General features: G+C 36.2%; 1 protein-coding gene across 2 annotated transcripts in view; it reads right to left on the bottom strand.

Moving 5' to 3' along the window:
* LOC150090803 (transmembrane protein 245) overlaps positions 1–14,318 on the bottom strand; it is a 148,081-nt gene that overhangs the window by 48,409 nt on the left and 85,354 nt on the right. The window lies entirely within an intron of this gene.

Genomic DNA, 14,318 nt, shown 5'->3' with positions numbered 1-14,318 from the left:
AAATTCCAGCTATAAAATCCTTCAAAATGAAGCCCTTGTCATTGAGTGGTTTAAGCGCCATACATCACTCAACGTATTAAACAAAAAGATTCCCGCCAACTTCTCCCCCATTTGGAATTTAGCACGTATCAAGTTCCCACGTGCACTGAAATGCATTTCGGGAACCCAACCCATATATAACACACTCGCGCGCTCTCTTCTCCCCCACTATAGCTAACTGAGGACGATTTCGAAAGTCGCTCGTGCGTGGCTATTAGCTTTCATCTTTCTTCATTTAATTTATTTTAATTAAGCAACCATACAATGGAAGGTGCACTTTCCTTTCTTAGCAAAATTTTTATAGCCCATAACTTAGTTTATTAACCCATAATCCCCGTAAGTTATTAGAATCCTATAACCACTATTTATGTAGTAAAACTTTCCACCAGCTAAGCAGATTACTATGAGGTGAGTGCTGAAAATTAAGCTAGCTATACATAAGATCTAGTTATTACAATACAGCACATAAGGACTCCTTAAAAATCAAGAGTCTTTCATTTAATTTAATATTTGATTTTAATTGGACAATTCAAAGGATTAAAATTCTTTTTATGTCTAAAATTGTCTAAAAGAGTGAAATACTTTCTTAGAATATGATAGTAGGCAGTTCAATTGTATTCAAATGCCCAGTATCATATTGAAAACTGCAATTTGTGTGATACCAATTACACAGTCAAGTAGTTTGTAGTGCACAAGTCATGAATCAAGTTTCCTTTGTATCATGCCAATGGTAAACATGAGCAAAGGGATCTGAGGTATATTAATTCAGAAATTTCAGGGTGATGCAAATGATGTTATGGTCTGGAGAATGTTTTGCTGGGCATCTTGATACCATGATAGAAGTGCAACATCTGATTTACACTCACATGTATATGCAGGAAGAAAGAAGATTCCTTCCTGCATCCAAACTGATACACTCACATGTATACTACAATATTTCAGGATGTGCACATCCACTAGTAGAATGGCACAACAAACAATCATGCCAATTTAAGAAGTACTTTTAACTGAAAATGAACATATATTAAATGGCCTTTATAAAACTATGGATTACGGAGGCAATAAACAGATTTTGATTGATTGATATCTCAAATGGATTCAAGTAATGCTAAAGCTTATCAGTTAAATTTTGAAAGGAAATGCCTAGCACTGTATTGGTTAGTTTTATAATGCATTATTAAAACATTTTGCACAATTTGCAATACTCAAAAAAATATAACGCTAGGCTAACTCTGTTAAATTAACAGAGTTAGCATTAACAGAATTAACAGTTAATTAGCATTAAATGTTTTGAAATATTGCAATTTTGAGACACATTAAAATATTACATTTTAAAATAAACTAATACAAAGTTCAGTGTTTCCAATGGCATTCAAGAATTATATACATAAATGTATATAATTCTTGAATTATATAATTCTTGTTTATAAGACTTGTGGGACTAGACAAATGGCTAGTCCCACAAGTCACATGACCACGGTTGTGGATATAAATGCAGCAGAACAACCTTTCTAGTACAGTTAAGCGTACAAACCGTAGCAAGAATGGGGAAAAGGAGTGATCTAACAGACTTCGAACGTGGCACAATAGTAGGTCCAAAACATGCTGGACAAAGCATCTCTGAAACGGCAGTTCTCCTCAACTTTTCACGCACCACAGGTCAAGAGTGTATCACGAATGGTGCAACGAACAGAAAACATCCTCTAAATGGTACTTCTGGGGAAAAAAATCGCTTGTTGATGAGAGAGGTCAGAGGAGGATGGCTAGAATTGTGCAAGCAAACAGATGGGCCACAATGTTGCACATCACATCAGAATACAACCTTGGTGTGCAGAACAAAATATCGCAATGGACCACTAGTTGCACTTTGTCATGAATGGGCTACAACAGCCGACGGCCACATCGCGTACCTTTGTTATCAATGAAGAATAAGAGAGCATGCCTCCTCTTGGGCAATGCCAGCACTGGACTATTGAGGATTGGAAAACAGTTGCTTGGTCTGACGAGTCAAAGTTCCTGGTGCATCATGTTGATGGAAGGCTCAGAATTTGGCGAAAAAAACATAAATCCATAGATCCGTCATGTCTGATGACTACTGTGCAAGGTGATGGGGCAGTGTTATGGTGTGGGGAATGTTTTCTTGGCACATGTTGGGTCCACTGATACCCAAAGATTCACGTCTCAATGCCACATTGTACCTAAACATCGTTGCTGACCAAGTGCATCCATTCATGTTGGCAGTTTATCCTCAGATGGTTACTTCCAGCAGGATAATGCGCTGGTTTACAAAACCCAAATCACTATGGAATGGTTCCAGGAATATGACAATGGCCCGCTCAGTCCATGGATCTCAATCCTATTGAACATCTTTGGGATGAGCTGGAAAGGGCTGTTCGCTGCAGGCCTACACCTCCGTTGAATCTCAAGGAACTGCATGACACACTCGTGTCTGCATGATACTCCAGTCCTGCACGTTTTCAGCATCTTGTTCAATCCATGCCTAGATGAATTCAGGCTGTTTTGAAGGCTTAAGGAGGCTCAACATGCTACCAGGTAGGTGTACCTAATAAAGTGGCAGCACAGTGTATATAACAAAATGTATATAATACAATAAATGTGATGTATAATATACATAAATGTATATTATATATATACACATATATAATCAAAAACTAATGCTAATCCACTTGATTCCTCTTTCAAAAATTTAACATATGACGAGTCTTCTTTAAAAAATATTATTTAAGGCTAGTAAAATTCAGAACAATCCAGCCTTGGTAAACCATGAAAGCTTCTTTACATATAAGAAAATCAATTAAGTAGAATAAAAAAAATTTGGGTCCTGAGCTGAGTAATTGAAACACTGAACTAAACTTTTCTTCAACCAAATGAAGAGTTTATGAATTCTTAGATGACATTTTCATTTTGCCAAAGGCAAAAACATCCACAATGTTCAATTAGACAAGTCTATAAAGTTCATTCAGTAATTTCCCCATATCTGGAAACGTACTAAGAATTTCAGTATAATCGGTTTGTGCCACCATTTAGCGTATTCCAACTTTCAGAGATATGTAGTTTCAACTATGCATCCCCCTTCCAACAAAGAGGGCACTTTCACCTTACTTAAGTCATCCCACTGCCATGATGTTTTAGTATTCCTTTGTGTCTCATCACGGAACAGCAAAGATATTCTCTCATTTATTATTTTTAATAATATAATTTTAACAAATATTACTCTGTTACACACTTAAACAAAAATATTATTCAGATACAGACTTCAAGTGTTAGGATAGTTGCCAGCATTTACATTTAATTGTAATCAGCAAAACTTTGGCATATCTGAAAGATTAACCAAAGTTTGGCATAACTTTGATACACTGGAAACTACTTTCTCCTTCTACTGTAACAACATGGATTTCAAGGATTTGAATAGCTTGAGCTTTTCTTCAAAGGATTATATTCAAAGGGCATATCCCTCACTAGGGCTGCTATCTTCACAAATATATATCAGCAGGACTGGTTCCATCTTTAATTATGACTATGGCTTTTTAAGAAAAATATAAGAAACAGTGCACCTTGCACAAGTACAGTAATGAGCTAACTTAATGAAGCATGCTACAAAACTGCAATATACTGAAATATTTCTGCTCTTACACATCCAACAACAATGCACAGAAAGAGTGCACTGTTTTTAAGGTTGCCTAATCTTATCACAAATCAAAGTAAGGTTCAACTTGGGAATTTCATCTTGATAGTTCTATTGCATCTTCATCAACATTTTAATTTTTGTTTAACTTTGGCACTGATGATTATGGTAATATCCTCCTATGATACTAAATACATCCTATCCAATGCATCCCTCAGTATTTTGACAAGGAGATTAGAAAAAAATGCTGTCAGGACTAAGACAGGCTTGTTCTTTAAATCTGCACTCTAGAGTTAACTCCTGTTCTGTCACTTTTTATGTCTTATCCCACTGGTGTTTTTCCTTCTGCATAAGAATTTGTCCATACCCAGCCTATTTCTAAAAAAACAGATAAATCACAAAGAATTGTCATCCTACTGCCCTCCTTCCAACAAATTGTAAATAAAGTAATGGAGACATCACTAACTGCCAGCATTAGCATTATCTTGAGACATTCCAATTCATTACTGATTTCCAATATGAATTTTGTCATATTACTGATTTCCAATATGAATCTTGGCTTATGTCACTTGTCTGTAGACAATTTCCATGAAAAAATTTGAGAAATCCAAGCAGTCACTCTAGACATTTCTAAGGCTTTTGACTGAGTTTGGCATAAGAACTTTTTAAACAGGCATCCAACCAATACTTTTCCTTCTGATCTGAGTAGTGAGGTAGTAAATAGCAGAGAGCTAGGTTGTAAATAATATATAGCAGAGAAATGAATCACAGTTATTTCTCCTGTATATTAATGACTTTCCACTGATTGGAATCTCATTCACAGTTACCCCTAGAATAAGAGAATTAATCTCGACTCCTAACCCTTCTTAGCATAAGAATATCACGAAAGCTGCTCTGCATTGGCTTTGTTTTTTTTATTTAGCAGTTGAAAACTCTGCACAAATCACAAATTTCCCTACCACAGAATATTGTTTCCACATCTAGGATGGTACTCCAAAACTTCTCAAACTATTTGATTCTATGCAAAAGAGAGCAGTCAGATTAATTAACAATCCTTCTGTCACAAACTCGCTCCACTCCCTATCACACAAAAATTCAGTTTCTACCGTGCCCTTTGTACAGACATTCCACAGGCATGAGCAATGTGGTCAACAACTAGAAGTGAACTGTAGCTGTAAAGTAGGCCAAAGCCGCTATACTGATAAGAGCAGGGTAGAGATTAGATACATAAAATAAATAAGCAAGTTTTCTTGTTTAATAACTCAGAATATATTTTCTTTCATCTGAAAATTATATTTAAATTACCTGTATTATAAATCAGATTGTAGTCCACTGAGGATAGATAATGGTTTTAAAATATTTAGTAGTTCTACTCAATACAGATTCAGCAAAGGTTTACTGTAATCTATATAATAATAAAATGAAATTCTATATTAAATTCTTAATACACACAAGTATTTCTCACCAGAAAAAAAAAAAAAAAAAAAAAATATATATATATATATATGTGGACCAGAGATATATCTGGATGTTCATTCCAAATTAGTTTTCCTCTAAAACATTAGTTTTTGTGATGAGACTGATTAAGTGAATGTAATAAGACTGATTATAACACTAGCATGCCTATTCAGAAAACCAAAATGAATATAATTATTATTTGTTATTATTGTTTATATACTAAGATTTATATAATTGTTTAAATATATCTATATTCTTGTTATTTCATAATTTAATTACAGTGCAACCTCAATATAATGCACTGTTCTGCAACTGGTGTGCCACCACAAGATGACGGGTGTGCCGTGAACTTTGCTGAAGCTGTATATCTATAAATAATACTATATGTATTATGATTAGAAATTGACAACTGAGAACTTTTACCTATTGTAAGAAATTAACTGTACATTATTTACTCCCACTTATAGTTTTTATATGTTTGTAATGCTACTCATTTTCATATTCCACAATAGGCCAATTTTACTAAAACCCAAAGTTATACGTGTGGGACAGTAAATTATTTTTCGTGTGAGTATCCAACACTTGCTTTCTAAAGTTATTTGTGTGTTTGCCCTTCCAATATTTCTCATTTTGTCGCTGCACTGACTGAAATAAGATGCCGCTTGCTAAAGTTAGATACATATGTGCTGTTCCTTTAAAGTGTAAGGGTTAGCAAAACATCCCCCGTCTTTTATTATTTTATTGGCTTGTTTTGATATGTCTCTGTTTGTCCGTGCTACTTCAACTTTATTACTTTGTTCCTGTGCTGATGCAACCATCCTTTGTTATAAGACTATATTTTAAAGCAACAGATGTGCACTTTCCTCTGTTCAAAGAGTATTGGTCCCACATCTATTACTTTCAGTTTTCTCACAGCTGTGCATTGAAAATTTCGACTGGGTTAGTGATCCATTTTTACTGCGAATGCAAAATCTCTTACAATGAATGTACAAGAGAAACTAACAGATCTGAAGGTGGACAGAACATTGCGATTAAAACATCATGAAGTGCAGCTGGACACATTTTGATTGTCAATAAGGAAAGAATACTTGCTAGCTCCAAGATGGCAATTAATATGTTATTACCATTTTCGACTATATATTTGTGTGAACTGGGCTTTTCGATTTTGACTGAAATTAAAACATCAAATAGGAAGAGACTCAGATTTATTGATAAAGAAAAGAGGCTTACATTGTCAACGATTGTGCCAAGCATTAGCCATCTGTGTACAGCAAAGCAGGCACAAGTATCACATTGAAGGTATGCATACTTATTTGGTTTAATGCTAATAGAATTTTTTTTCTTTCTTTTTGGCTTTGCTTTTGTACAGTGGTTTAGGGCTCAAAAAATGTTAATATATGCATGAGCCAATTTCTGTCAGAACAATGATTGATTCTATTGTGGCTTATAGCGTATTTATATTAACATTGCCATAAACTATAAAAAATGTTCAAATAACTAGCAATTTCATATCAGAAACTTGAAAAAATGAATACTGTATATACTGCATCTACTGTATAGCCTACTACCTTATTTCCAAGAGGGGAAATTAGCTAAAAATTCACTTCAATATTAGCTATATATTCGCTTTGATATATTCAGTATTCAGTTGCAGAGTAATTTTGTAAACAATGGGATGCATCAGAGACTAATTACTGTGGACACCCAGTTTCTCTCCAAAGCTAGAGATACAAGAGATACTAGAGATAAGAGTGTATGTATGTATATATATATATATATATATATATATCTCAGTGGAATGCTAATTACAAACAGCTACCTCTAGAGGGGAATATGACTAGCCTCATCAAGCTGTTTAGTTACAAAGTAAATTTTCATAAACAACAGCACATGACATCCTTTCTTTGACTAGAAGTTACACTTACGATGGCAAAAACTAAGGGCTAAACTAGACAAAAAATATAAATGAAGTGACAAGTGATTTATGAAGAAATCATGTGACTTTACTTCAGCACTACGATGGGCCGGACAGTTTGGTTTTGATTTAGTTTTCTCAAAACACTGTAAATTCTGGGGCATCAGAAATAAATACAAGGCAAAATTAGTAAGTCGGCAGGACTGAAGTAATGGCCACCAAAATAAAACATTATACAGCTGAAGAAAAGTTAAAGATTGTCGAAAAAGTTAAAGCAAAGCAAAATGCAGCATATTTCGTGAGTGCGGAATTCCAGAAAGGAACGGTTCATGGTTGGACGATAAACGAATAAAAATTGCATTCATTCGTAGACTCTGTAGAAAATGAAGTAGGCCTCCAATGAAAGAAAATGAGACGTGAAAACAGTGATGTGAACCAATGCTTATAAAAATGGTTTCTACAGAAGTGTAGCGAAGGAATAGGGATAAATGGGGTAATTTTGAAAGCACAAGCATTTAAATTTCAAAAGCTTCTTGGTGGAAATGATGACACATTTAAAGCTTCTGAAACTTTAAATGTGTCATCTTGTAGCTTTGGAGATGGAAGGCTCGTCATGGAATATCCCAGGTTAGTCTTGTTGGTGATTCTGCATTTGGTGACATAACAGCAGCAGAAGCGTTTTATGAATTTTTGTGTAATGTGATTCAAGATGGTGAATTTGCAGATAAACAGAACTGAAGAGGATATCATTAACCAGAAGGTTATGCTTCATTCACATAAATTTTACCAGTTATGAAATGTTACAATTGCCTAGGATACAGCCATACCTCTAAGGAGTGTCTCAAAAAGTAGCCAATCTGGGCATTGTGCAGAGGCAGGACACCTTTGCAAGGACTGTCCAAATAAATCCTTCCCACCAACCCGTGCCAACTGCAAGACTATTAATAAACCCAGCAATCACTCCATTCGGAATGGAGCCTGCCTTGTATATAAAAGAGCAGTTGAAATAATCCGTAACAAGACAAATTATGGATAATAAGCCTGATATTATCCAGACTTTGCATCGCCCAAATAAATTGACAAAAATCGATCTCTGTGGCTTATCAGCTCCATTCCATCATGGAAGAACTTGACCTCGACCTTCTCCTTCTCCAGGAACCCTACTGCATTTGCAGTAGCGTCTCTGGATACCCACTTACATACCGGAAGATACAGACTACAAACCAGCTATGCCTTGCAGCCATCATAATCCGCAACCCTAGTGTGTGACCAGACTCGATTCCTTATGCACCTTCCACCTGGCTGCTGCCACAGTGGAAGGCTGCTTTGGCCACATCTCAGTCCTTACATCCTACTTTTGGTTTGGCACTGACATCCACTCGCATACGGCACTGACATCCACCCTAGAACGGGCTCTTGACCTGCTTGAAGATTCACATCTTATCATCGCAGCCAACTCCAATGCACACTCTACTAGCTGGTACAATGCCACTACTGATGCTAGAGGTGATTTACTTGAATTTATTGCTGCCCGCAGAATGGAGATCACTAATCTACCAGGTCAACCTACCCTACTCCTCAGGAACTGGGGAATTGAACTTGGACAAATACCCTTATAACGTCTTCCCTCAGCAATTGTCCACAACAATGCCAAGTGCACAAATATGCGACCACCACTGATCACTGCCTTATCACAAACTGTATTACTGATCAAGTTATCCCTCGCCAAATCTACATGCATGATACTTCCGGGTTCTCTATAAGATCAGCTAAATGGGACATTTTTGATGAAGTCATCCGGGAAGCCACCTGTCAATAGATAACATAACAACAGCAGTCAAAAAACAGATTTTGTTCAATCATTGCTCCTGAAAGCCTCACAAGCATTGAAGAAATGTTCTAAACGTTCAAAGTCCATCCCCTGGTGGTCAGAAGATATTACTAATCTACAGAATGATCTCAAGCACACATGTAGAGCATACCAGTGTAAACACAGATCTGAGCCTCCCCACATTGTTGATCAATACAAAGAAAGATTCAGAGCCCTTTACAGAGAATATTGCAATAGGATTCACCATGCCAAACAAAACTCATGGTGCACACTGGTAGAGGCAGAAGGGAAGAGGAACCCTTGGGGGCCTGGTGCATAAACTTATCAGGAACAAAATTGGGTCTACAGACATCATCAATTCCATATGCAATAATGGCTCTCCTGAGACAACAAATTGGCTGGACACAATAAATAAACAAAATTCTGGATGATTTGATTTGGCAAGATGATGCTGCTCTAAACACAGACTTCCTTAATAATCAAGTCACTACTGACAACCAAAACTTCCAACTTACCACTATTGAAGATCCTTTTACTGAAGAGGAAGTGGCCACTTCTGTCGACTAGCTTCCCCACTGCCAATCACACTAAAAATTAAATAACTTGTCTGTGCTCCACAAGATGCACCACTGAAATTACACCACTAAGTCTCTATTATGTGGCCACTCAAGAGCTGTCTCTAGCTTTGCCCTGTCCATCCACAGTAACTTCATCTTCTCCTGTAATGCTCCAACGTAATGCTCCTACTGTTCCTAGAAGACTTTACCAAGTGATACTCAATTTCTCTTGACAAAGCTTCATCAGAGATTCTTGCCGATGCCAACACTTCTCTCTGCAAGGGATAAACCAAGGAGATTCCTGCCTTCACCTCTTCTCTTTGAAGTTCCTTTTCTGATGCTGCCTCTCCATTGGCGTGAGATTAGATGCTTTCGGGCTGGAACACTCCCCAGGCGGGATTTTAACCACCCTCAATGAGTACTCATCGAAGGGGTTCTCTGCTGATGCTGGTCAACTGACAGGCGTGGGATCATGTGGCTGTTTGGCCTGTGCTGGGGGTAGCCTTCCACTCTGCCTACCCCTGCTTCCTTCTCTTATCTTTCCTATCCAACTCGCTCGGTTCCTCTAACTTGGCCTCTCTCCTCTCTTGCTTTGCAAGTAGGGAGAGAGCCCGTCAGGCGTTCCTCTACCTTCCTGACCCGGCTCCTCATGCTGGTAGCAAGCTGCTAAAAGGCTCCTTCCATGGCAATCGAGCCTCCCAGTAACTAAGAAGTCAGTCAAAAAACACACTACTCACAAATAACACACACTGACTGGCCTACTGGCTTTGCAACATTGTGCATACATCACAGAGTACTCAATTCAGATTTGTGGGGAACCACAGGAACTGCTTGACAAAAATACTATGTCCACTAAACTTCTCCCCAACAAGTCAATGGATATTAAAAAGGTACCTAACAAAGTGAGTATGAAAACAAACAAAGAGAGAACTACTGTATGCAAACAGACTGGAAATCACAAGCTAATTATCACAAATTTAAATTAATACACTAACCGTTTTGATTAAAATAGTTTAATACTGTAAAAATATAAATATAATAAAATGTGCCAAGCGATACAGTGGATACTGTGAAACAATATTTACAAAACTGATTTACTATAAAATAAAATAAAATTTATTACGAAAATGTTAAAATACGAAAATTAAAAGCAATAAAACAATGATTATAGCTTTTGGGGGGCATCCGCTTCCTTTCTCAACAACAATGCTACTTGGGCAACACATCCTTTAGTATCAGGTTCACGGCACCCGTGGCTGACCAGGCACATGTTCAGTATTACTTTCACATGCGCCAGAACCGGAAGTGGCTCGAGAATTCTCGTTTCCACATTCTCGAGCCACTTCCGGTTCTGGCGCACGTGAAAGTAATACTGAAATTTACTGATTTATAGTAAATCAGTTTTGTAAATATTGTTTTACAGTATCCACTGTATCACTTGGTACATTTTATATTTATATTTTTATATTTTTACAGTATTAAACTATTTTAATCAAAACGGTTGGTGTATTTATTTAAATTTATGATATGAACAATTCTCCCAACCTCAGAGGCCTTTTTGAGGATATCACAAGCTAAAGCTATTGTGCATTGGTGAAAGCCAAAGTCTCCACTGTTTTAAGCTTGTCAACATGAAATCTCTAACTGTGATTTATAAAAGTAGCTCCAACACTTGGACAACTAGTGATAATTTTTCTTCATGGTTTGAAAGTGAGTTTGTACCATTACTTGCTTTACAAAAAACTATGGGGGGGGGGGGGCTATGTTACTGTTGGATCATTACCCAGTTCGACATTCAGCTGATGTCCTGAAATCAAAAGATGGCAAGATCAGAGTCAAGTTTCTGCCAGGGAACGCACTAATTCAGCCCATGGACCATGGCACTAATCGAGCCTTCAAAGCCTACTCTTGTGGTAAGCTACTTGCCAGTGAACTCAGAAATTAAAGTTCTGGAATTTCTGAAAATGTTAACAAGACATTGCATACAATATTGGATTAGTGTGAGAAAAGGTAAATTCAATGGCAATTGAAAACTAGTGGGAAAAAAATGTATTGGAGAAGACGAGACTAATAATCACCTCGAATTGGCAGCATTTTCAGAACAAGAAGCAAAGGCCACAAGTAACATACTTGGTGGCAGCCCTGGAGCAAATGACTTGGCTGCTTGGATTGAGGTAGAAGCAGAAGCTCCAGTTGCACATTATCTGAGCAAGGAAAATCACCACCTCTATGAACATTGGGAAGACAATTGAGAAAGAGAAGGTCAGTGACATAGGGAGTGACTCAGAAAATCATGTGGATGATTCGTGAAAGAAAAATGCACCAGAAATTAACAAAGTGCTCGAAAACATTAATGAGGTGATAGTGTGGTTAGAATGTCATTAGAGTGATAGCAAACATCATTCATTGCATCTGATCAATATTAAAAGAATTATGTACTGAGAAAATGCTAACGTCAAGTCTGGCAAACTAAATTACATGGCTATTTCAGGACAAATGCATAAAATTTAAGTCCATAACAGCATTGTGTGTTAGTAGAATGCATGGATGGTTGGTTGGTTGTTGTAGGCACATTGGCAACTTAGGCTATATTGCTCTATATATAATATGTCTGTAAATTGCATGTGTTCTGTGGTTAGTTTTCTGGGAAAAGAATCCAAGTTTCTGGGAGAAACAACCATGCTATCCTTGCCTGAGACTGACTAACTCAGTCACACTGCGAAAAACACCTATAAAAATTCCTCACATCATTGATGAGATTCAAACTCAGGTCTTTTCGACCCGGTGTGGGTAGGACAGCGATTCAACCAGCTTTGCTACCCACAAAGGCAGTAGAATGTAAAGGGAATAATAAGACCTTTAATACTTTGTATTTTAGCCTGTATACTCATAAAACATTAGTAAATGAAGTACAGGTAACCTTCGTATAACACGGCAGTTAGGTTCCGATAAAATCTCATGTAGTGCAAAACCGTGTTATATGGGACTAAGAACCAGCACAAAGAAGGGGGGTTACGTTCCAAAGGCTAACAAAAATACGCTTCTTTTTTTTTTATAACTATCGGAAACTTAATTTTTATTAAAAATAGTAATAACTGAACAAATGTTTTACAAACTGTGATACATATATGTCAGATAATGTACGTTCATTTAATAAATTTCTTCCTGTTCTTTGCTGCTAAGCACAATCAATATTCTGCAACAGAGAATGTTTTCTCTGTTGCAGAATATCTTCAAATTCTGAACTTTCTTCTGCAGCATTTAGATTTCATGTATCTTTTGCTTTCTTTAAAAAATCAGTAACTAGGTTTATTTGCTTTTACTTGATAGATCTTTGTAAATTTCGTGGTATGGAGCTAAGCATTTTTGAAGCTCCCTTTTGACCTTTGTGCTCCTTTCTGCTGAAGGATTTGCATTCAGAAAATAAGATTCTAATTACTCAGTTAAGTCTTTAATTCCAACTCTAAGATTCTAATAAGCAGGGCCGGCGCAAGTGGGTGTTGCAGGTTGTGCACCGCACAAAGGCGCCAGTTAAAGATGGGTGCCAAATTGGGTTTTAAATAATAATAATAATAAATAATAAAATTTAAAAATAAGAGATTTAACTCTTACCTTTTTATAGGAAATTCTTTGGCATGACACTCACATCAAATTAATCCAATTAATTTGTTATATCAAACTAAGTTTATGACATGATATTATGGTTTAAAATTTTTAATATATACGGGTTTCTTAAAAATAATCCTGTATTCAATTTCCATAATCTACTCACTGCCAAAAGGAAGATCAAAGCGAAGTCGATGCACATCAAATGACTAAAAACTAAACCACCCAGCAATAATGGACAGGAAATTGAAGACCATTGTCAAATTTACTAAAATATTTTTAGACTAAACTTCTTAATAAGGGACAAAGTTATTTCGGGATGGTCCGTGCTCACAAGAAGTAAAGTGACACTTAACAATCTTCACTCTCTTTTATACTAATAATAAGGTTTAGCTTAGTGTACCGTGAACGCAATTATTTTTATTAACCAATGTAAATGATGTTATTTACACATGCACGTAAAGGTTCACGAATCTGAAATTGTGTATGCTCTACATACAATTATAGTGTTAGGGTTTAACTTCATTTCAATTGTTTCGGCTATTAAGAGTTTTGTACATTCATATTGTGTATTAATTATTCTTGCCTCATTAAAAAGAAACATACATATGGTTCTCATGGATAGCATGAAAGGAAAGTTCAGATGCACCTGTCCTTTTTGCCTTAACGGATGTCTGGTATTGTTGCATTCGCATTGAAAGATAATTTTGGGTAGAACCAATATAAAAAGAGTTGCATTCCCCACAGGCAACGTTATAGACTGTTCATATGTTCCATATTAACAACTGTAGTATTCTTCCTCGTCTTCAATACTGTGGAGTTTACTTATGGGTTGCGCAACAATTTTAAATTCCGTGTTTTTAAAAATAGTAATGAATTGTTTATACCAATGTTGTACGTAAAGAACTTTAATAAAACATTTTTGTGTAATGTTTTTATTATTAAGTTAAACCGTTTCTGATTTTTGTTTTGCCTGTCGTTGAATATTCTCTATTGCACATAATGTATATCCCCTGTTCAAAAATCTTGTAGAGTTCCTTAAGTTCATTATTAAGAGATTCCTGTGTAGAACTATATTTGTAAGCATTATAGATTGGTTAAAAATTATGAGAACCATATGTTTCTTTTTAATGAGGCAAGAATAATTAATACACAATATAAATATACAAAACTCTTAATAGACGAAACACTTGAAATGAAGTTAAACCCTAACACTACAAATGTACGTAGACCATACACAATTTCAGATTCGTGGACTTTTACGTG

This window comes from Mastigoproctus giganteus, chromosome 1 (genome assembly GCF_048544385.1).
Source record: "Mastigoproctus giganteus isolate SK-2022 chromosome 1, ASM4854438v1, whole genome shotgun sequence".
Taxonomy (NCBI): Eukaryota; Metazoa; Arthropoda; class Arachnida; order Uropygi; family Thelyphonidae; genus Mastigoproctus; species Mastigoproctus giganteus.
This window is presented reverse-complemented; position numbering and strand designations above follow the sequence as displayed.